This window comes from Macaca mulatta, chromosome 12, assembly GCF_049350105.2.
Source record: "Macaca mulatta isolate MMU2019108-1 chromosome 12, T2T-MMU8v2.0, whole genome shotgun sequence".
Classification (NCBI taxonomy): Eukaryota; Metazoa; Chordata; class Mammalia; order Primates; family Cercopithecidae; genus Macaca; species Macaca mulatta.
In genome coordinates, this window is record NC_133417.1 from 142,147,307 (window position 1) to 142,170,495 (window position 23,189).

Below are 23,189 nucleotides of genomic sequence, written 5' to 3' on the forward strand. Positions count from 1 at the left end.
CTGTCCGCACCTGTCATCTCAGGGTGACTGCAGGAGTCCCCTCTCGCCTCCTCACCCAGGTTTGCATGCTGGGTGCTGGGCCCTGCTCACAGCACTTCACATGCACGTTCCATGTCACCTTGCTCATCCATTCTGAGCCACTGGTGCAAGGGCCTGTGTGGAGCGGGAAGGGTGGATGAGCCGTGTTGAGGACTCTCTCGAGGTTGTAGACCTTGGATGTGTAGTGGCCCCAGAGTGACCACAGCCCATAGTGGAAGGCTCAGCACCACTTGGTCTACAGGGTGGAATCGGGGGAGGCTGAAGGGACCCCAAGGCAGGCTGCAAGCCCAGCAGGATGAGGACTTAGAAAGCAAAGGAAAAGAGGAATTTAGAGATATCTCAAGCCCTGCCCTCTCCTGCCCTCTGGCTGAGTAGATGCTGGTCAAACCGGCTGCAAGATGGATCCACAACAGAACCACCGTTTATAGCATCTTTCCTGTTTTCAGATTATCTGTGGCTTTGATAAAATTAACAAGGTGGGGATTTGTTGGCAGCTCTGAGTTCCTGTCTCCCATGTGCTGTGGCAAAGGCCGATCATAGCACATGTTGCAGATAGTTTTGTTTAACCCACAGTGAAGACAGTTTATATATATATATATACACACACACACACACACACACACACATATATTCCCCCCCACCCCAAAGAACGACGACTTTGACAAGGATGAGGTTGAACAAACATTTATTTATCGCTTGTTTTCATAGGGCAGATGGAGAAGCAGTTTTATGCTCAGGGAAAAGAACTGATTTTAAAAGCTTACGTATTGGGATATTGTTACCAAGTCCCACTCAATGCTGTGTTATTAACCAGATGGTAAATGTCTCATTTAAATGTCCTTTATTGAACATCTGGGGAATCGGTTTCTGAGCCATGTTTTTGCTCATTGCTCACCGCGATGGGGGTGATTCTGTTGGGATGGATGTTGTTGCTGTTAACCTGCAAGTGTTCCCGGTTCAGACCCCGTCCTGTGGTTTAATCCATGTCCGCAGGATGACAATGAGTTGCCATTTATGAGAAATGTAATTGCAGATTTTGGAGGCCCCAGCATTCCTTTCAATGTTTATAGTTTCTGGAAAAGAAGAAAATTTGTTCTGTAGATGTTGCATATTTGTGTTACACATTGCAACTGCATTGCACGTGTGCAGCCCCGCTGAGGAGCATGGGCTATTTAGTTACGGCCACCGCTGAAGATCAGTGCCACTGATAGATGGCAAGTGACAGCAGGCAGGGGAGAGCGTGATTTTATGTGATTCTTTGAATTTTCTCATATCATTTGCAGCAAAATATAAAATCCTGACTACCAAATTTAAAAAGGGAAACAGGCAGGGCACGGTGGCTCACGCCTGTAATTCCAGTATTTTGGGAGGCTGAGGTGGGCAGATCATTGAGATCAGGAGTTCAAAACCAGTCTGGTCAATACAGTGAAACCCCGTCTCTACTAAAAATATAAAAATTAGCTGAGTGTGGTGGTGCACACCTGTAATCCCAGCTACTTGGGAGGCTGAGGCAGGAGAATCACTTAAACCTGTGAAGCGAAGTGGAGGTTGCAGTGAGCCAAGATTGCACCTTTGCACTCCAGCCTGGGTGTTGCAGTGAGATTCCGTCTCAAAAAAACAAACAAAACAAAACAAACAAACAAACAAAAACCAGTTCTTGTTAAGATAAGAATATTGTTAGTTGTGGAAACAGAAATGCTCTCCTTCACCTATTTCTCTGTTGAGGGCAGCCTGAGCATGCGACTGTCCTGTGACACACCTTCGTTTAGGATGCTGTGCCCGGCCCCGGGCTCCCCACTTTCCCACGGTGGAATCCACATGTGCATTTTGTAGTCATCTCTTTTACTCACAATTTTCCCTCTAGATGCAAATGTGTCTCCATGAGGAAGAGCAAGGCTCCTGCAGAAAGGAGATCAGATGGATTGGGGATCCCACAGAGAGAACCTTTTGCCTGACATGAGCACCCTTGGGAGAGACCCCTCCACACAAATCTTCCTTGCAAGGAAATACTCCTGCCTCACTTTCTTCAACCCAGCCATGACCCCCTTTCCTGGTGAGAAACTGTAGGAAGAGTTGGATCTCTGGCGTGTGTGTGTGTGTGTGTGTGTGTGTGTGTGTGTGTGTGTGGTCTGATAAGAACTCTGTAGCCTCTTCCTTCCCGGGTCAGCTCCTCACTGTGTCCCCAGATGAGGCTTTAACCCATGAGTGCCCTGATGGCGCTGCTGCCCCCTGGCCCTGCTCACCTGGCCCCTTCCCAGTCTCTCTCTCCGGAGGAACAGGGTTACACCAGTGTGACAGCATCTGCCTGTCCTCCTTCTGCAGTGGTTCAGCCGCAGATGTCGACTGCACACCGCAGCCAAAAACGATTCTGCAAGGACTACAACCTCCCGCGAAACTGAGGCTTAATGATGCAGAACTCCACGTTTCCTGCCCTCAACTTGTCATCATTTTCCTTCCCAGAACCCCCAGCACCCCTGACACCGACCTGGATCTCTACCCCAGAAACTCAAAACCCATTTTTGCCACACTGTCACACTCGCTCTCCTTCACTCCCCTAACCCAGGTCCCCGTTTTTCTGCACCTGTGTTCACCACCGAGAATCCCTCCCGTTAAGTTGCCTCCTCCATTCCGCCTTCTCCCGACCCCATTGGCCCATGCGTCTTTGAACTTTTGCAGAATTTGCATCTGTAACAAATTACTTGCTATTTAATTATGTTCTGTCATATTATTCCTGTTGAACTTGGCCAAGAACCACGCACTCCTTGAAGGCAGAAACCGTCTTTGTTGTTCCGTGTCCTGATTCAACCCAATAGCCCCAGAGCACGTCTGCAGGAAAGGCCTTCCAAGCTCAGGTCATCAAGCTCCTCCCAACTGCACTCTTTTACTTCTGTTTTTCCAAGTCGATCTTTTTTTTTTTTTTTAAACTTACATGAAATCATTATGAAAAGAACTTTTTATCACCTCCAGAAATGGAACACTGTATCATTTGCCATCAGTAGAAGTTGGCTGTAAAAGCAAATTCCATGTAAACAGAACGATGCTGTTGTGTTCTGCTTCCTCAGTGTGAGACCTGCTCTTTCTCCCTTGGTCATGGAGACTCCAAGTTCTAAAGACATACTAGGAACAGACTACAGCTTTCGTTGTATCCAGAAGAAGAGAGACAGAAAAAACAAAACCACCGGAAAAGTGAACAACGTCCTCACGCTGTGATTGGCAGTTGTTGAATCCAGTGAACGGGCACCACCAAAGATCACCCTCAGCCCACACCTCAGGACCCTCTGGCACAGACTCCAAACACCACCACTTACTGTGTGAGCTCCAAGTAACAAGTTCTGAAGATTATCTTTTTTAACTCACTCTGGGGTGAGCTCTCTAAGGAAGAACCCATTATTATCCTACTTTCCAGATGAGGAAACCGAGCATAGCAGGAGAAAGAAGCTTGACCACATCCACACAGTAGTAAGTGGCTAAGTCAGGACCCAGTGAGGATGAACAGTCATCCTAAGTTTTATAAGATAGAAAATTTGATCACAGGGACCTTGTAGATGGTAGAAGAGCCAAAAAGTCAGACAAGGGACACTGAGGCAACCCTGGTGTCCACAGCATCAGGAAGTGGCTACCAGCTCTTGGATGCACAAGGAAGGAGGCAATTGTCAGAGCCCATCAGACTTACTGGAGGGAAGCTAGAACCAGGCTGGGTCTCTGTGGCTGAAGCTGGCTTGTAGAAGGAAAGAGCCTCCAGGCAAGACAGCCCAACAAAGAGAGGCAAGAAGCCCACCCAGACTCCTGTACACACCCGTGTCCCTCCAGGCTTCCCATTGGTCCAACCCAGTCAGAAGCCAGAGACACAGGAACCCAGGGCTCACAGCCTGCAGAGGCCAGACCCCCATGATACAGGGCAGAGCAGGGATGGAGGGGAGGAGGGGGATGCTCTGAGACCACCAGGCACAGGCTCACGCAGGTGGTCTCATTCTGGGATCTTTTCACTCACATAAGCCATGTTGTAGTTGACTATTGGATTTTATGAGATGAGAGTTCATGTGTGTTCTTCCTCATTCCAAGAAGAGGTGGGCTCTTCCTACTTCCTAGCTACCTGGAGCTACCTGGTGATTTCTTCTAACATCTACGAAGTCCCTGTAAGTAAATTTTCTGTTTTAAAACTGTTTAACGTTGTCTGAAGACAATTTTTCCTCCACTCTTTTAAGCCCATTGAAAAGGTAGTGCAAAGTGTCCCGGAGTGAGAGAGGTGAAGGGGAAGTGGAATTGTGTTTCTTAGATTGAGAACAGATCTGAGGTTCACGGAGCCTGTGGGCAGGGGTTACATGCATGTCGCTCCCTGTCTGCATCCCCAGGAGGAGGCCAGGCCTCCTCAGGGCCCGTGAGTACATTTAAAAGGCTGAGGCCCCGGCATCAGATAGTCTGTCTTGTCCAAGACTCCCAGCTCCACAGGAGCATAGGGCAGAAAGCTGCCAGACCACACACATAGTGGTGGAATGTCCGAGGCCCTTCTCCTGAGGTCCTGAGGTGGAAGAGGAAGCCTCAGAAGATGGGGAAGCGCCAGTAGCCATGAGGTTCAGTCCTCTCCTGCCTGGTGGGTGGGACCTATGGAGTCAGAGTCAGGCTAATTTGAAGAAAATGAAGATGGGTTATTTCTCACCCATCTGATCATGGGGGCTGAAATTCTTAACTGGCGGTAATGTGGAAAATGTGGGGATGACATGAGGTCAGTCCCCCAATCTTTGCCAACCTGAGGGGCTTGAGTCTTGATGGCTGGAGATTGATGGGTGTGAGTTCATGGACCACTTATGAGACCCTGAGCCGAAAGCAGACCACCACCTTGGCCAGGTGTGTGCACAATGCAAAACAAGACAGTGGCCCATCCCATACGACTCCTCCTACCCAGGGCAGGACTGCAGCCGAGGGAGTGGTAGGTGAGGAGCAGAAGAGGTGGGGCCTTGACGTGACCACAGGAGGCGGTGGGTGAGCAGGACCAAAGTCTCATTACCCTGAGAGCACAAGTAATAAAGTCCTTGTGATCTCCCCTGCCTAGGGAAGGGCTGCATACTTGAGATCAGTTGGATGGTTAAAAATTGAAGAAGGACTTTTCTCTTCTTTCTTTTGACAACCAACTGTAGGCTGCAGACAGGTCCCCATGTCTGTTTCTTTTGTTATTCAGTTCAGCAAGCCAAGAAAACATGAGTTTCTTGCCCTAAAAATCCAAGCTGTACCATTTCCAAAGAAGCAGTCATCAGAAAAGAATAGGGTCTCTTAGGAGTTTAATTCCAGGGCCCAGAGCAAAGAAACATGCTGTCAGCTTCCACCTTGTTGAATAAACGCCTTCTGAGTCAGACTACTTTTCCATGGAAACCAACCGCTTTCCGAATTTCCTGCAAGGGTCTTGGCCGTGAACCTCAGTAGCACTTATCTCAGAAGGTGGCCCAGGTACCAGGACAGGGCCCTTGAATTCCTGAGGGTGGTGATGAGCACACAGTGCTGCTGGTCCCCTGTCACTTTCTGTCTGTCTGTCTGAGTTCCTCCTCTGCATGTGCCACTGTGACCTGCCCTAACAGGCTTACCCAGCCCTGGGTTACCCCACCTTGGAGAAATAGAAGGAATTTGGGGGATGATTCTTATGAGTTGGGCAATGATGGAGAGTGGCGGGGGCCCTTGACATTGTATCTCCTGGAGTGATGTTCTTAGACTCCAGAATGGAAGTGAAACACTCAGCAATGAGCAGAAACCACCCACGTTTTGATTTGAAGATGGTCCATCTCATTTGACAGCACTCCTCTGACCCACTGGGCAATTTCTTGGAAATGTCCCAATTCTTGGGAACTCTGGGTAATTGTGCTGACAAAGCTGACGCAAAGAAATTAAGGGGAATCCCAGGCCTGTACAGGAAAACAGGATAGTGTTGCTGACCTCTTACAAGGACCAGTCGTTATAAGGACACGGTTGTACGTGGAGGCTCTGGAACTGCCCTTGTAGTGTCTGTGAACCTTCATCTGCCTTAAGACTCTTGAATAAAGTTTGTCCTTTGCACTTTTAAAACCGATAAGGGCTTTCGTCGCTGGGAAAAGGAAAGCCAATTTATTGGGGAAGAATTATTCAGAACTGTCTCCCAGGCCTCGAAGGATAAAGGAAGAGCATTTGCAATTTGAACAGAAGGCACTGAAAGGCCGCCTTTTAGACTCTGAGATGTGAGAGGTTGATGCACTCTCAGTCTGCCTTCCATTTGCATTTTAACTGCCGGGCAAAGCCATTGTGAACAGGAAGGGCCCCGCCCCTGCACACACTGGCCAGGCAGCTGGACACTCTGCCCCATTGTTGGCAGGTGTTTCTGAAGGGCGCCGTGAGTTCAATGCTCTTGTTTCAGTTTCTTTTGGTATGTTAACATCTCCTCCTTGTGAAAGAATTTGGTCTATTATTTGACTCATGCAAATAGAGAAATAGAATTCCAAACCATTAGCCTACTTATTAAATATTTATAATAAGTAGCTGGGATGAAAATACCTGTTCTATAGGTATGTCACATGGGGACAGATAAACCAAGACCTGCAAATACTTTTATATACTCCATATAAAAGGCCCCACAAATGGTATCGAGGGATGGTAGAAATTGCTATTTATGTTCTGCACATTGAGGACCATTGAAGCCGATCTCCAGTGATGCTCAGCTGTCATGAGTCAGCTCACAGAATCCCACTTGAAAGACTGAGAACTGTAGAAAGAGGTTTCAGTAAAGTACACGGACTTCCCATCCAGAAAATCCCATTTCATCAACAATTGTCTTGTACAGAATCACAGAAAAGAAGTGTTAAGAAAAGGATACCCACAACTTAGAAGTAAGGCAAAAAAAAAGTATTGTGCCCTCTTTCAATGTCACACTAAGCAGCGTCTAACAATCTAACAAGTCCATGTAAGGTGCACCTGAAGCTCTAAAATAATTATTTTAAATTTTTATTTAATGCTTACAATTGACGTGGCAAACAATGTAGAGGAAGGATACATTGCAAATTGTTTCTGTCCAGTAGAAAACTTAATGAAGCCCCAATGTTGTGAATTATTTTTGACCCATGGGGCATTGCCAGTCTTGTTTCTAACTTTGCCGTCTTGTAACTGCCCCATGGGTCCACCTTGCCTGCTGCCTCGACGGAGCCAATTTACCAAGAAAAGGGAATTGCAATGGAGAAAGAGTAGTTCACACACAGCTGGCTGTGCAGGAGACCAGAGTTGTGTTACTACTCAAATCGGAGTCCCTGAGCGTTCGGGGATCAGAGTTTTTAAAGATACTTTGGCAGGTAGGGGCTTGGAAAGTGGGGAGTGCTGATTGGTCAGGATAAAGATGGAATCATAGAGGGTCAAAGTGAGTGTTTCTTGCTGTCTTCTGTTCCTGGTGCGATGGCAGAACTGGTTGAGCCAGATTACGGGTCTGGGTGGTGTCAGCTGATCCATCAAGTGCAGGGTCTGCAAAATATCTCAAGCACTGATATTAGGTTTTACAATAGTGATGTTATCCCCAGGAGCAATGTGGGGAGGTTCAGACTCTTGGAGCCAGAGGCTGCAGGACCCCTAAACTGTAATTTCTACTCTTGTAGTTAATGTGTTAGTCCTGCAAAGGCAGACTGGTCCCCAGGCAAGAAGGGGGTCTTTTCAGGAAAGGGCCATTATCAATTTTTTTGTTTCATAGTTAAACCATGAACGAATTCCTTCTCAAAGTTAGTTCAGCCTACACCCAGGAATGAACAAGGACAGCTTAAAGGCTAGAAGCAAGATGGGGTCGGCTAGGTCTGATCTCCTTCACTGTCTTAATCTCTTCGGTTATTATTTTTGCAAAGGTGGTTTCAAGCCTACTTATCGTTTTTCCCATTGATCATGTATGCTAGTCTCTTTCTTAGAACCCACTTTCATCCTGCCTGTTCCCTCATGCAGGAGTTAAATATACCTTCAGAACATGCTCACTAGGTATGTGTATGAGTTATGCTTTATAAACTTCAGAAAATTATACTCTGAAGGCTGTCTGGCAAAGTGTTTAGAAAATAGTGATACTCTTGATGCTAGATTTATAGCAACAGGTCCTAACTAGAGAAAGAGCTTTTACGTATGTCCCAACTGCCCCTCGGTGGAAAATGAGGGGACGGGGCCGTCAATCCCCCAATCTCTGCCCAAGGGGATTGTAAAAAGCCACCCACGAGGTGTCAACACCTCTTTCATGGCACAGCAGCCATTGCAGCATGAACATTGTACACACATTCAGAAATATTTTATGGGTAGCAGCTGAAATAAATATTATTTCTCTTTTTTGAATGACAGTGAAATCATAGCTGGTCCTCCTGAGTTGTTCACGGAGTGATTCTTTAGTCATGGTCTCTCACTGTCCTTTCCTCTTGAAGTTCTGTTATCCTAGAAGAAAAACCAAACAGTACATAGAAAGATAACACAATGAAGAACCCTGCTCCAGACCACTTCTATAGGGAACTTGACATTTTTTCCAGGAAACTCAACTTGTTTGTAGTGGCAGATATCAACGGGAGAGCCCCGGGAGCACAACGGCTGTAGGAAAGGAAGTCGTGCTGCCCTGTGTCCTTTCAGAGCTCCCATGAAGACCTCGAGAGCTTTTCCCAGGGTTGCTCGGCTTATCTACCACAGCTGTATTATTTATAGGGTCAGAGAAAGTCAAAGTATCACGAGTGTTCATGGATCAAACGGAGCCTCCTAAATGCTCACTTCCCAAGATCCACTTGGAAACATCTGGAGTGTTTTCTGCGCAAAGTGTTGGCTACTTACAAGGTTAGTAGCCTTGTGATAAATAAGATACATGTTCTCCTCCGAACTCTCCTAGAAGACGGTGGGAAAAGAGAGGGAGCTACCTTCTCCCTAGAGACGTACAATTATTCTTGCCAGCTCAGGTGGCTGAGACAAGCAATTTTCCGATGAATTGCAGAGACTGAATGGCCAGGCTAACCGAAATGCACATCATACTGAAAACAACACACTTCAGGAGATATCTGACGTTTCCAGTTATGACTTTGGATTAAGGAATAATGGCTCCAGAAAAGTCTAGTGGAAATAGAGTATGTTGCTTGAGAAGGATAGCTTATTAGCTGATCAGTGCTTATGAATTAGAGAAAAGGGCACAGAGGAAAGAAGTCAAAGTGGGAAGAGCGTTCAAGACACCTCCAAGTGGTGGAGAGCAGCCCAAATAAGGGCTTTCTTTCTGTTGCTATGATTGTGAAACAGGAAAGGTTTCCTTGTCGCCCTCGCAGGGTGTGTGATGGCGGTGTGACTCGCTGCTTCAGTGCCTCGCTGCTCAGACCTCCAGGGGAGCGTACAGACGGGCAGGCTATGGTGCTCCGACCCCACGGCAATGACTAGGGGTGAATGTTTACAGCCCCAGTGGGCGTGTGTTACAGGGTGCTCTTTAGGTTAGCCATCCACAGGGGGCTTGTGTTAGTCAGCTCAATTAGACCCCTGCCTTATTGCAAGGACAGAGGCTTTCTGTATCCTGGGGTTCTTGCCTTGGTGTACTGGAAGAATTGGATCACACGTGAGCTTGGAGAATGAGTGCAAGGTTTTATGGAGTGGCAGTAGCTCTCAGCAGATGGGGGAGCCAGAAGGGAGATGGTTTTCTCCTGGAGTCAGGCCACTTGGTGGCCCATCCCTTCTCTGACTGCCCCAGCCAAACTCTGTGTCGTTCTGCTGGTGCCTGTCAGTGTGCTCTTGACATCCAGCCACTGGTGTCTTCTGCTGATGTGCTCCTCACAACGGGCAGTCACTTGCGTGTCTGCCTGCTAGGGTCTCAGGGTTTTCATAGGCACAAGATGTGGGTGTGGCAGCCAGGGTGGTCTTGGGAAATGCAACATTTGGACAGGAAAACAAAAATGCCAGTTTTCACCTAGGCTCGGGGGCACAGGCCTGGGGGTGGAGCCCTAGCCAGGAACTACTCCTTCCTCTACCCAGCACTTCCCTTCCCCGCTTCCGTATCATTTATGCATTTATTCATTTATTTTTATTTTTATTTTTGAGATGGAGTCTCACTCCGTTGCTCAGGCTGGAGTGCAGTGGTGCAATCTCAGCTCACTGCAACCTTCACCTCCCAGATTCAAGCAATTCTCCTGCCTCAGCCTCCTGAGTAGCTGGGGTTACAGGCATGAGCCACCACATCCAGATAATTTTTGTATTTTTAGTAGAGACGGGGTTTCACCATGTTGGCCAGGCTGGCCAACTCCTGACCTCAGGTGATCCGCCTGCCTCAGTCTTCCAAAGTGCTGGGATTACAGGCGTGAGCCACCGCGCCTGCCCAGCCCTTCTGTATCATTTAAGGGACCATGCACTTCCCTTCCCAGCACTTCCCTCATACAAATGTATATAAAGATGAGCATTTATGAAATCACAAATCTTGTGAAATGTACCTATTTAAATCCTCGCCTATTTGGCCTTTGTTTAAGATTTTTATAAAGTGGACGAGAGAAGCAACATATGTATATTTCACGTAAATTGCTGGTTCAGCCTTCACTTCTGTTGGCACTAGCTGCTTTGAGCATGAAGGGTATAAGTAAAGCCCTGAGTAGAGAATTTTTCGGCAGGGCGCAGTGGCTCAGGCCTGTAATCCCAGCACTTTGGGAGGCTGAGGCAGGTGGAGCACTTGCATTCGGGAGTTCGAGGTCAGCCTGGCCAACACGGCGAAACCCCATCTCTACTAAAAATACAAAAATGAGCCCAGCATGGCAGCGCACACCTGTAATCCCAGCTACTCCAGCAGCTGAGGCAGGAGAATCACTTGAACCTGGGAGGCAGAGGTTGCAGTGAGCCGAGATCATGCCAGTATACTCCAGCCTGGGCAACTGAGCAAGACTCCGTCTCAAAAAAATAAAAATTAAAAGGAATTTTCACGGGGGCACTGAAAACGGGGTTCTTGCTGGCTCAGGAGGCTGACTCAGGTCTGGAAGGTACCTCACTGATAACCTCCCATGTGGCATCACCTGTCTCTCTTGAAGAGTCATTGCAACCAAGGCTTCCTCCTCCTGGCCAGGCTTTGGCAGGCCCTCACTCTTTCCCTGCCACAGTTGAAGTTTCCAAGCTGTTGCCACAAGCACAGCTTTCAACCTGGCCATACTGGTGGTCACCAAGGGTGATCCTGGCATGTCACGGCTTTCAAAGCAGCTGTTAATGGCGCTGTTTGCCAATGGATGGGGAGGAAGGTTGGAGAGATTTCTCCTCTACTGGCATGACCTATCTGTTAAACCTTTGTGCTGTGACAGTCCCCAAATGAAGACACTTGGTCAGAGAACATGTGAAGGCTGTAGTGCATTGAAACTATTTCTTCAGCCTGACAAAAATCAGTCAAAATTAGCTTTGATCTTGCTAGTTACTCTCCCTCCATTTACAAAATCTACCTAGGCTTGGGGTTACCTAAGGAGGACCCTGGAGAGTTCAAAGAATCATCAAATCATTTTTATTTGCATCCAAACTTGGAGAAAATGTCACTATTAAAACCTTACTGAGAAGGCAGTCAAATCAATGTCCTTCATGAATAAAGCTTGAACTTCAGACAAAACTGCAGTGGTTTGCTGCATCCCTGTAAGGACGAAATCCCTTCAAAGAAAGATTGTTCACTTTCCACTTCCTTCGGACGTGTGGAGAAAGAGCTTCAGGAAAGCTCACTTCCTTCAAACCTACCAGATGGCCCTGAGGTTACTACAAACAAGTACAAATTGAACATTTGAAATAAAATTAAGGACAGGTTTGTGGATTTCTGGGGAGAAGTACAAGGGTGGCTTTCTGTTTTCAACAGTGACCACCTCCCTCCCTTCCTCCTTCCTCTTTTAACTTGGTATTAAAGATAAATGGAAATCAATGTAACTGTATTAATGGCTACTAATTTAATACATCTCTACCATTAATACTCATTTACTTATTTAGTGTGCTGTATTTTTGGTTCTATTTTAGTGATCATAATTTTTAAAAACCCTATCTGTAGGACTTCCATTGGTTCAGCAGTAATAAAGTTCTTCCAACACAATGTTCTACCTAGAATCTGTAACTCCACAATCAACAATTCTCTAATGAGAAGTGTCTTAAGAAACCTAACCTTCACCTTTTGGAAGGAACTGTTGTACGTGCAAGGGGTGCCATAAAATACTTTGAGTAAAATTAATTTATGGCATTTCATGATGAACAACTTAAATATATTACGGATACACTATTTAAGCAAATGCATATTTAATTAAGAGAAGTGTTAGACAATTAGGGGAAAACACTAAAATGGGAAAGTAATATATTTAGCAATCACCTGTTGTTAATTTGGAATACATGGCTATATTGCCTGGAGACATTTTGATAGTTAATAAATAAGATTAGCAAGTACAGGGGTTGCTTCAGTTTCTAAAAATTTTATAATGTGTATTAAGCTCTTACGTTGAAAGACTAGATCAATTATTCCAATAGTAACCATTTGTCTCGTAAAACATTCACCAGGTTTGTCTCATAAATTTGGATTTGGAATTAAAAGGCCTAATTAGCATCACAATTTTGTTCATACAGTAAGAAAGAGTAGACTATGTATAAAAGTATTTTCAGTTAGGAGAGCACACTCCTTTTGCTATACTTGGTTTTGAGGTATGAAGTGTGTATTTTTATGTGGAGTTAGGATTTGGGTTTTCATTTTAATGATGTTTGTGTGAAATAGATTTGTAAATTAGATAGGAAGGCAGGACCAGCCAAAGCCAATTTCTGATGAATCCAAGAGAGAGTAATGCTTGACTCTCACCCACTATTACTGTGCTGACAGAAAATTCTCACTTAAAACAACAAATTCATGTTAATATTTAGACATGTTTTGATAACAATAAGAACTAACACTTATACAGAATGCATAAGCATCCTTCTATGTACACACATCAACTCATGTAATCTTCACCTCAGCTCTTGAAGTACATATCACCATCATCATCATCATAGTCTCCTTCCTTCCTTCCTTCCTTCCTTCCTTCCTTCCTTCCTTCCTCTTTCTTTCTTTCCCTTTTTCTTTCTTTCTTTCTTTTCCTTTTTCTTTCTTTCTCTTTCTCTTTCTTTCTTTTCTTTCTTTCTTTCTTTTCTTTTCTTTCTCTTTCTTTCTTTCTTTCTTTCTTTCTTTCTTTCTTTCTTTCTTTCTTTCTTTCTTTCTTTCTTTCTTTCTTTCCTTTCTTTCTTTCTCTTTCTTTCCTTTCTCCCTTTCTCTCTCTCTTTCTTTCTTTCTCTCTTTCTTTCTTTCTTCTTTTTTTTGACATCATTTCACTCTTACTGCCTAGGCTGCAGTGCAGTGGCATGATTTTGGTTCACTGCAACCTCGGCCTCCCGGGTTTAAGCGATTCTCCTGCCTCAGAGTTGGAATTACGGGAGGCTGCCACTATGCCCGGCTAATTTTTGTATTTTCAGTAGAGACTGGGTTTCGCCATGTTGGCCAGGCTGGTCTCGAGCTCCTGACCTCAGGTGATCCACCCACCTTAGCCTCCCAAAGTGCTGGGATTACAGGCGTGAGCCACCGCATCCCGGCATCATTGTCTTCATCATCACTATTTTAAAGGTAGGGAAACCATAGGCACACAGAGTTTAAATAACTTGCCCAAGATTAGCCAGCATGCATGAAGGAGCTAAATGTAAACCCAGACATTACAGCTTCCTAACCTGGGCTTTTTTTGTTTGTTTGTTGTAGAGATAGAGTCTTGCTCTGTTGCCCAGGCTGGAGTGCAGTGGTGCAAACATAGTTCACTGCAGTCTTGAACTCCTGGGCTCAAGTGATTCTCCCACCTCAGCCTCCCGACTAGCTGGGACTATAGGTACATACCACCATGCTTGGCTAATTTATTTATTTTTTGTAGAAACAGGGTCCTGTGATGTTGCCTAGGCTGATCTCAAACTCCCGGCCTCAAAGGATCCTTCTGCCTTGGCCTCCCAAAGTGCTGGGTTTATAGGGATGACCCACCACTGTGTCTGTCCCTAGCCTGGGCTCTTGAGGACTAGCCCCCTTGACTTTTTCCAGGTAGAGCCCGTGGGTGCGAGTGACTGTTTCAGGTGTCACTCTAGTGCTGGTGCACATCTCACGGCATTGGGAGAACGATGGTGATGTCTGACTAGCACGCTCCGTGGATCCTAGGCATGTCTACCATGAATCACCTTACTGCCTATGAAAGATAACATCATAGCTCATGTATAGAGACATTTCAGTTTCAAAATGTAATATTGCCCTGAAATGTCGAGTGGGTATTTTGGTAATCTGCACTAAATGTTTTTGCCAAATGAGACACTCACTCATTGGTGGGTGTTTGTTTCCATTTAAGTTTTGAAATGACAGGGTTTCCTTTAGGTTTTAACCATTCTCTACAGTGTGGTTGAGTTTTAAATTAAGGCTGCTGAAAATAGAGATTAAAATTGGTTTGGCCACAAGGTTTTCAAAAGTATTTTTTTCCCCTCTCTTTCTTTTGTGTTTTGTTTATGTTAGGAATAAGAACATTTAAAAATGAATGAGAGGTCAAGGTATCATTTTCCTCTAATGATATTTCTTTTCCCTTTCTTTTTTCACATTTTCTTGTGTGTGGTGTGAGGGTGCTTAATTACTTTGTTTACTTTCATTTAGCCAAACATTATATTGTCTATTCATTTGTTAGTATTTTCATTTTCAAGGAACTGTTGTCTCATGCTTACATCATTCTGATGTTCAAGTTCTGCCTTTCTTCTTTTGTACTTAGAGGCAGACAATTCTCTGTTCACAATCCTTTTGTCATAGTTTAAAATGTGGGTTGTAAGGTTTATCAGTAAAATGAACCTTCCTAAGATCAGCATAAAAGATAGTAGGGCTACTAAAGAAAGTTATCAAAAGAGCTTCTAAGGTCCTTAAGCTGTTGACATATTGTCACAGCATATTTCCAGTTTGCAAATTTTCAATCCACAAAATCTGTGATTCAGATTGCCCCTAAAATTTGTATTCCCGAAGTAATAATAATAACAAAAGGCACTTACTACTTTGTGAAATACTGTTTTAAACATAATCATTAACTCACTTAACCTCACAATAACCTCACAAAGAGTTGTTATTTTCAGAAACACAGTGATTAAGTGAAATTCCCAGGTTACATTGCTAAAAAAGATAGATCACAGAGCCATAAAAATATTTTCATTGTCAGTTTTATCATAATATATTTTATTGAGCACCTTTTATAATTATCCAAGCTATTTTATTGGGAATGTATTTTATGTATTGCTCTTCTTTATTGGGAATGTATTTTATGTATTGCTAACAAGTCATAGTAGTTAAATAACATGTGGAAGGTCAAAGATCGTAAAATCAGTGTTGGAAATCAAGTTCTGCTGGCTCCAAACCTGTGCTGTTTCAGCTTCTCCACAATTCTTTACATTCACGGGCCTCAATTTTCTCAGATGGAAAATTTTAAAAGCCCCTTTGATTGTAATAATTTATTACTGAAAATGAGAGACAACCATTATGGCCCTGAGTCTGAATACTGATAGTAATTTTTCAAACAAAAATAAACATTTTTGGGGGTGAGATAAAACATTTTTGATAGAAAGGACTTTTCCAAGGAGACTCAGTTTGATGTGCACGGTCTAGATTTTCTGTGATCTTCTGTAATCCAGGGAAAGGCTTAAATAATTGGAAGCTTTGAATGCTTAATATGTTCCTGGGGTCATGCATCCTTCTTTTATATTACTTGTCTTGGCTGGATATCTGACAAGATCTATACAGTAGAACACACACAAAGGTCAAGCGTAAGGGCTTGTTATTTAGGCATTATTGGCTCTTTTCCTCATTTTTACTATTTATGGAGCTTAGCTTTTCTTTCTATAGATACTGGTTTCTGTTGGGTATCATATTCCTTCTGCTTGAAGAACTCTAACATTCCATGTGGTACAGGTCTTTGGGTAATAAATTCTCTCTACTTGGTTTTTCTGAAGAAGTCTTCATTTCGCCTTTATTTTTGACCAAAAAAAAAAATATTTTCACTGGATATAGAGCTCTGGGTTAGCAGTTGTGTTTTTTTCAGTACTTTAAAAACATCACTCCATTGACTTATGGTTTGCATAGTTTTTGTTGAGAGGTTGGTTGTAATTCTTATCTTTATTTTTCTGTATGTTTTGTGTCCTTTTTTTGTCTGACTACGTCTGACTTTCTATTTCTACTTGTTTTTGAGAAGTGTGATTATAATATATCTAGATGTGTTTTCTTGAAAATTATCCTGCTTGGGATTCTCTGAGTTTCTTTGGTCTGTTGCTTAGATGTATTTTATTATTTTTGGAAAATTCGTGGCTACTATCTTTCCAAGTATTTCTTCTTTCCATCTTTCTTCTCTTTCTGGGACCCCAGTTATAATCATATTAACAAAAAATGTTATTGTTCTATCGGTCTCGGTCTCAGTTGTTCTCTCACTCTGTTTCTCTCTCTCTTTTTCTTTCTCTCTCTATGTCTTTCTTTCCCTCATCTTTTATTTTTCTCTTTGTGTTTCAACTTGGGTAATTTATGTGGCCTATCTTCAGCTTCACTGATTCTTTTCTCAGCTATGTCAAATCTACTAATGAGCCTGTCAAATCTGCTAATAAGCCTGTCAAAGACATCCTTTATTTCATTTCCACTAACATGGTTTTGGTTTTGTTTTTAATTTATGACATTTCTATTAAACCCTTTCTTGTAGTTTTCATCTTTTCGATAAAATTTTCTATCTGTGCACACACATGATCTACTTTTTTATTAGGTTATCAAATATATTAATCAACTATTTTTAAGTCTCTATATCACAGTCCTAACAACTGTGTTATTTGAGTCCAGACTATTAGTTGCTTTGCGTCCCCAAAATGGGTTGTTTTTTCTCGCTGTCTGTGTGCCTTTGGCGGTGGAGGGCTTCCTCGTTTTTTTTTTCTTTTTAATTAAAGCTGGACTTTGTGGCTAGAACTGCAAATACCATTACTATTCCAATAACCATTTATAAGCCATATCAATAAGAGTAAGGCAATGATAATTGATTCTACAGGTCCAGATGGGATTTTAACACATAGTTGGTCCATGACACGTAAGTCTGGTGTTGCCATGAGTCCACAATGGTAATGAGTAGCCCAACCAGTCTGGCTACGTACAGAAGTCCCACCACACTCAAATAGCTTGGATAATAAGAATTAAAAGTAGTTGGCCGGGCACGGTGGCTCAAGCCTGTAATCCCAGCACTTTGGGAGGCTGAGATGGGCAGATCACGAGGTCAGGAGATCGAGACCATCCTGGCTAACCCTGTGAAACCCCGTTTCTACTAAAAAATACAAAAAACTAGCCGGGCGAGGTGGCAGGCCCCTGTAGTCCCAGCTACTCGGGAGGCTGAGGCAGGAGAATGGCGTAAACCTGGGAGGCGGAGCTTGCAGTGAGCCGAGACCGCGCCACTGCACTCCAGCCTGGGCGACAGAGCGAGACTCCGTCTTAAAAAAAAAAAAAAAAAAAAAAAAGAATTAAAAGTAGTTTGTCCCACTGTCCCATTTTTTATTCAACTTTGAAAATAAAGGAGCCATGCATGTCTTATCTCTTTGTATTTGTTATGTTCTGAATGAATGAACAAGTGAGCTTCTCCTGGGTCAGGCTGCTAGAGAGGGTTTTAAAAGTGATCTCCCAAACTCTCTAAGTTACAAGAACAAAAATCAACTAATCAAGCCACAGAATGAATTTCAGGGAAAATATAATCTGGAGTAGACATATAGGAAAGTCCTCTAGCACTAAAAACAAAAACAAAAATATAGTTGAAATTACACCCCAGTTTAAATAGAGATGCTGTTACCCAGCGTGATGCCTATGTGGCACAGCTAAAGCTCGACCTGCCCTAACTCCACTGATCTTTATGGAACAGGATGCCTGGGACAAAAAGTTTTCCTTTGTAAACAGACCAGCGGAGACTGGTTAAATCCAAGAGAGTTGACCATACGACTTCAAAAAGACTTTAGGCTTCATTATAATCTCATTTCCATGCTAAATGACATTCTCACCAGTGCCATAACAGTTGCCAATCACCATGACAATGACTACAGGAGGCCATAAAAAGGAAAAATGAAGGCAGCACTCCAGTTCCAGGAAGTTCATTGCCCATTTCCAGAAAAGACATGAATATTCCTCCCCTGGCTTTTAATATCCAACCCCTTCTTTAGAGGAACTCTGTATTTTAACCCCCTCACCCCTCACTAGTGGAGAGGTTGATTTGCGAGCCATGCTCCTGCTTCTCAATTCCATGGCCATGGAATAAAGCCTGCCCTGCTTTCGATTTCATGTATCAGCTTCATGACACTGAACAGGAAAAGACTCCAGTTTTGGGAAACCAGCTTTGTCAGTAACGATGCCAATAGAACTTGATAAGCAAAACAAATTTCATTGAATATTAATTAATTAATTAAATGGTGCTTGGACCATTGGCTAGTTATCTGGGAGGGAAAAAATCTAGATTTAAAAAAATATGTGACCCCTTCAGAATCTTTCTCAATACCACATTCGGGATGGCCACTACCAATTAACTGGAGTTAGCATCTAACTGGAACTTATTTACCATTCCTTATTTAGTATCTTATTTCTAATAGATGAAAAACAAATTAATGATCTCGAAGATTTACATTCACACAAGTAGATGGTAATTTTGACAGCTAATCTTTGGATAGTCAAAGACGTAAGTGCCTACGTTCCTGAACAAATCACAAAGGAGCAAATCAATAAATCTGAGCACATAAAAATTTAAAATATCTTTCTAACAAAAAATCTGGCCGGGTACAGTGGCTCATGCCTGTAATCCCAGCACTTTGGGAGACCAACGTGGGTGGATCACCTGAGGTCAGGAGTTCAAGACCAACCTGGACAACATGGCGAAACCCCATCTCTACTAAAAAAAAAAAAAAAAAAAACCAAAGATTAGCCAGGCATGGTGGCATGCACCTGTGGTCCCAGCTACTTGGGAGGCTGGGAGGCTGAGGCGTGAGAATCACTTGAACCTGGAAGGTGGAGGCTGCAGTGAGCGGAGATCGTGCCACTGCACTCCAGCCTGGGTAACAGAATAAAACTCTGCCTTAACAGAAAAGCCAAAAAACAGAAACAAAAAAACCCAAAAAACATAATTAACAACATGAAAAAATATATTTACATATAATATTTTTAAACAAATATAATACCAAAAAATTATACACACAGAGCAGTGACCTGGATCCTGACAGTCACACCTCCAGCATGACCAAAAGCAAGGTGCATAGTCTCTATAAGCTTCAGTTTCCTCATCTCTAAGATGGAGCTATTGACGATTCTCACACCACAGGATTGCTATAAGGTTTAAACGAGTTAATCTTACTATGCATTGCCTCATAGTAAACATTGTGTAGTAAATATGTGTTTGCTACTATTACTGTTGTTTCCAACTGAAGCTGTACCTTCTTTCAGTCAATATTTAGAACTAGTTAATATTTATTGTTTCATTATAAATATATGATCATTGAAGTTTCCAAACTAAAACTTTTCAAAACAATTAAGATTTTCTGCTCATCATCACTGGTCATTAGAGAAATGCAAATCAAAACCACAATGAGATACCATCTCATGCCAGTTAGAATGGCGATCATTAAAAAGTCAGGAAACAAGAGATGCTGGAGAGGATGTGGAGAAATAGGAACACTTTTACACTGTTGGTGGGAGTGTAAATTAGTTCAACCATTGTGGAAAACAGTGTGGCGATTCCTCAAGGATCTAGAACTAGAAATACCGTTTGACTCAGCAGTCCCATTGCTGGGTATATACCCCAAAGATGATAAATCATGCTACCATAAAGACACATACACACGTATGTTTATGTGGCACTGTTCACAATAGGAAAGACTTGGAACCAACCCAAATGCCCATCACTGATAGACTGGATAAAGCAAATGTGGCACATATACACCATGGAATACTATGCAGCCTTAAAAAAGGATGAGTTCATGTCCTTTGCAGGGACATGGATGAAGCTGGAAACCATCATTCTCAGCAAACTAACACAAGAACAGAAAACCTAACACTGTATATTCTCACTCATAAGTGGGAGTTGAACAATGAGAATGCATGGACATGGGGAGGGGAATGTCACACACTGGGCCTGTCAGGGGGTGGGGGGCTAGGGGAGGGATAACATTAGGAGAAATACCTAATGTAGATGATGGGTTGATGGGTGCAGTAAACCACCATGGCATATGTATACCTACGTAACAAACCTGCACGTTCTGCACATGTACCCCAGAACTTAAAGTATAATTTAAAAAATTAAGGTTTTCATAATCATAGATAAGACCTTTTTGGAATCCTTTCTTCTGATTATATGTTTATGTTCTCTTTAGCACAAGTATGGATTTCACTGTATAAATTTTTCTGTCCTGCTTTGTCATTTACTATTTGCTGTAGCTTGAATTCTCCCCTCTATCATTAAATGCCTTTAAAAATCTGATTTTTACCCTATTGTATTTAACCATTCCATTTTCAGACATTCTGGCAGTTTGCTTAATTTTATTATAATAAATAATGCTGTGATGAACCTTATTGTATAAACAAGTTTCCAGTTGTTTCCAGGCATAGTAGAGATATTCAAAACTTATTCGTTTGAATGGAGAGGTGGCTAAGTGGACGAACAGAAAAAAGGGTGAATGTGTGAATGTTAAGCACTGGAATATAAAGATTTGAAGAAGATATAAAGGTCCAAGTCTATCCATTGACAGGTGAAGTAAGAATTCAGACTATTTTAAAGATAGAAGAGTCTTGAGAATATTCAAATACTGAATAAAAAGACTCAGTAGTTATGATTGTGGACTGAGGATGGAGTGAGTATGACTGATGAGTACAGATCCCTAGAGAGAGGAAAGGAATGAGATCCAGAACAGGTGTGGAGTGTAATTCCTTCAGGAGTCAACCTATTATTTCATGACTGGAGAGAAGGAAGCAATGAGGCAAGGTTGTGTGTTCATGCAGGTATGTGTAGAAGCAGGAAGAAAGTTGAGAGCGTTCTGAGGCTCCGAGGGCCCCTTTTTGTTAATATCAGCATGGCCTTTCCAAACTGGAGGGGCAAAAGGAGATGAAATCAGAGTTTGGGAAAAAGTAAGTTTGAGAAAGCTGTCCTAGATTTCCGCAGAATATGAGAAAAGGCTACCAAGGACCACACAGAGGGATGGCCAGGCAGCTCTGAAATACGGGTTGAAACTGAAAGCTTCACAATGCTATGTAGAGCAGGAAGAATTGTCACTGGGCTTTCCGGGAAGGGAGAAATAGAAGGACAAAGACAAGGAAGATAATGACTTGAGGATCTGCATGAGAATATGAATGTTGTGGCAGCCCAGATCTGGGCTGAATATTATCAGAATAGTGAAGGTGAGAGAGAGGGGAGCAGATCTATTGCAAGATGACCAAAGGAACAAATTCTTGGAGATTTTTTCTGAGTCTCGAACAGAAGGAAAGGGATCAGAGAAAGAAAGAGCTGGGATGATGGGAGATTGTTGTCAGAGAGCTCCCAGGGGAGAGGAATTTAAGATTTTAGAAGTAGATAAATTACAGGGACATGTCCAAAATAGGGGCCTTGATAACAAATGCCCTAAGTAAAGTGAAAGAATGTGCCAATCGGTTGAGAAGCTTAAAGAACAATGGCCATCTGGTCAAGGACAAGGGACATCCAAATCATCCAGAATAAGGGTGAGTCTTGGAGCAAAGCGGGAGACAAACACCCAGTGCGAATGTTTTCTGTGAATATGGGGCCTTGACTCAACCGAATAAATGATCAAGGAAAAAGGTTAGAAAGTGGCAAACAAGATGGCGGCAACTTCCTGCTTAAGAGCAGATGAAGTAGCCTGAGAGTCGCCTCAGGGAGGGAGTCTCAAAGAAGAAAGGGGATTGCAATGAACAAAGGAGGGGGAAGGGCCTTTTAAGCCGAAGCTGTACCGTGAGCAGAGTCAGAGTTCCTGACCTTTGGGAAACCAGGAGGACGGGAGAGTGGCAAATCTATGTGACCAAGGCGGTGTTGATCCCACAGCATGTAATGGCAGGACTGTTGCACCAGGGAGACTTACAGAGTCATGAGTAATGGAAAGTGTGTTCCCGTTGTCAAAATAAATGAATAAAATGTATTTTATGGGGTGTTATTTTTAGTTTTATAAGGCCAGATGTTCCAGCTGTACATTGCCTTATGTGCCTGTATTTCCTGGAAGCGACAGCGTCTCCATTTTCCTGACAGTCTGGAAATGCCTCGCTCGGCCTCCATTATCCAGCGTCTGCTCTCCTATGGCCTCACTTATCTGGATCCTAGAAACGAAAGTAGAGGGGACACATCAGGACCCCAGACAGCCAGAAGCAATGTCACAAAGCCCACAGGCTTTATTTGCTGGATATCAGCCACAGTCTATTTTATTTTAAGGCAACTTGTAACAAAGTTCAGTTGTTTGGTTTCCTAACCCAGAGCAACACTGCAGGTTCTGCTGTTAAACACTAAAAGGAAGAGAGGGAATAATAAATCAAAAGGATCAAGTCACAAAGGGGCCAGGCAAGAGAAACACGAGAGGCTGCCACATTATAGGATCATCAGAAACAGCTGAGGGCGGACACAGAAAAGCTAGGAAATGAAGCGACATATGGTTTGCGGCCATTACTCTGCTCTAACCTTGTAGAACTCTGTGGAATCCTGTCATAATAAAACGGTTCATTTCATCTGAATTGGGGACCCCCGAGGTCTGATCCCCAGAGTCCCCAAGCCAACTTTTCCCTCCTTAGCCATCCAGCTTCTTGGGGTGCCCTTGTGTGCTCATGCAGATATGTGTAGAAACAGGAAGAAAGTTGAGAGAGTTCTGAGGCTCCAAGGGTCCCTTTTGGTTAATACCAGCATGGCCTTTCCAAGGTGGAGGGGCAAAAGGAGATGAAGTCAGAGTTTTGGGAAAAGGCTTCTCTCCCACAGAAGCCAGGAACAGGCCATCCACCCACAGCTGCCACCTTGCCATCTTCTCAGCCCTCAGACCCGCTGCAAACTCAAGCACCTTTTATCTTCAAGGGTTTTATGAGGGTTTGGGGTCAGAAAAAAAAAGAAAAGAAAAAGAAAACAGAGAGGGTGACAAAATAGATATATGAGGAAATTTCAAAGACCGAGATATTCTCC

General features: G+C 43.3%; 1 long non-coding RNA gene across 2 annotated transcripts in view; it reads right to left on the bottom strand.

Annotated features, from left to right (window-relative positions):
* Positions 1-709: 709 nt before the first annotated feature.
* The window catches only part of LOC106992780 (uncharacterized), a 173,461-nt gene continuing 150,981 nt past the window's right edge, over positions 710-23,189 (bottom strand). The window contains exons 5-6 of one of the 2 annotated variants that reach the window (XR_013402249.1): positions 1,521-8,442; positions 710-1,112 (exon numbers count right to left, since the gene is read on the bottom strand). This is a non-coding gene — a long non-coding RNA (uncharacterized LOC106992780). Of the gene's footprint in view, positions 1,113-1,520; positions 22,346-23,189 lie in introns of both variants that reach the window. The other variant, XR_013402250.1, reaches the window with a different exon arrangement.